Below are 1484 nucleotides of genomic sequence, written 5' to 3'. Positions count from 1 at the left end.
GAGAAAATAAATGAGGAAAGGTAAATTCAGTCATTTTTCAGTTGTTTCTGACTATTTGTGATCCCAGTTGAGGTTTTCTTGGCAAAGATAAAGCCCAGTATCACACAGCTAGTAAATATCTAAGGTCAGATTTGAACTCAGGAAGATAAGTCTTCCTGACTCCAGTCTTGGTGTTCCATCCACTGACATAGCATACAAATTTAAATTTTTTGTAAAAATTTTTTTTTCCTTTTTATTAGTTTGTGTAACTTAACCAAAGCATAGCACTGAAAATGCTCAGATGGACTTTAATCAGTTCCACAAGCACAAAGGTTTGGTCCTGGCCTTACTGTTAATTTTTATTAGACCTACACATGCAAGTCTCTGCAATCCGGTGGGTATGCCCTTAAATCTCTGCCTAGAGCTTTAGGGAGCGGGTATCAGGCACACTACTGAAAGTAGCCCATGACACCTTGTTTAACCACACCCCCAAGGGATACAGCAGTGACTAACTGAGCAATAAACGCAAGTTTGACTAAATTATAGTAAAAAGGGTTGGTAAATCTCGTGCCAGCCACCGCGGGCATACGATTAACCCAGATTAACAGAAGAACGGAGTAAAGTGTGTTTAAGCTAAATAACTCTTCAATAAGGTTAAAAATCAACTGTGCTGTAATACGCCCTAGTTGTAATTAAAATACGCAACTAACGTGACTTGACCACCTGCTGAAGACACTAAAGCTAAGGTCCAAACTGGGATTAGAGACCCCACTATGCTTAGCCATAAACTGAGGTAATTAAATAACGAAATTACTCGCCAGAGAACTACAAGCCACTACTTAAAACTCAAAGGACTTGGAGGTGCCCTAGACCCTCCTAGGAGCCTGTTCTATAATCGATAAACCCTGATACACCCCACCCCTTCTTGCCCAATAGTCTATATACCGCCATCATCAGCTCACCCCAATAGGGCTCAAAAGTGAGCAAAATCATGAAACCATAAAAATGTTAGGTCAAGGTGTAGCATATGGAGGGGGAAGTAATGGGCTACATTTTCTACTTTAGAACATAACGAAGTGTCTATTGAAACAAAGATATGAAGGAGGATTTAGCAGTAAATTAAGAATAGAGAGCTTAATTGAAAATGGCAATAGGGTGCGCACACACCGCCCGTCACCCTCCTCAACAAAGTAACTTACCACCTTCATTGCCCCATAATATCAGAAATAGATATGATTTTATCTATGGAAATGACATTAAATAAAATATATTAAAGTATAGTTTGCTGCTATACCGTAAGGTCCACTAGGTCTTTCTGTCTGACTTGCAGCTGAAACTTTCCATATATGCTATCTCTTCTGATTAGAACATAAGCTCCTTGAGAGGAGGGATCACCTTGCTTTCTATTTATATCCCTAATGCTTAGCAAGATGCATAGTAAGCACTTAATAAAATTTTTTTTAGTCAGTCATTCATTCACTTACTCATGTTCTCTAAGGCCTTTT

General features: G+C 38.9%; 1 pseudogene; it reads left to right on the top strand.

Moving 5' to 3' along the window:
- The first annotated feature begins 306 nt into the window (after positions 1–306).
- On the top strand, positions 307–1205 carry LOC141545271 (18S ribosomal RNA; annotated as a pseudogene).
- Positions 1206–1484: the final 279 nt, after the last annotated feature.

Source organism: Sminthopsis crassicaudata, chromosome 5, assembly GCF_048593235.1.
Source record: "Sminthopsis crassicaudata isolate SCR6 chromosome 5, ASM4859323v1, whole genome shotgun sequence".
NCBI lineage: Eukaryota > Metazoa > Chordata > Mammalia > Dasyuromorphia > Dasyuridae > Sminthopsis > Sminthopsis crassicaudata.
Note: the sequence above shows the minus strand (reverse complement) of the source record. Positions and strands in the feature narration are given on the sequence as shown.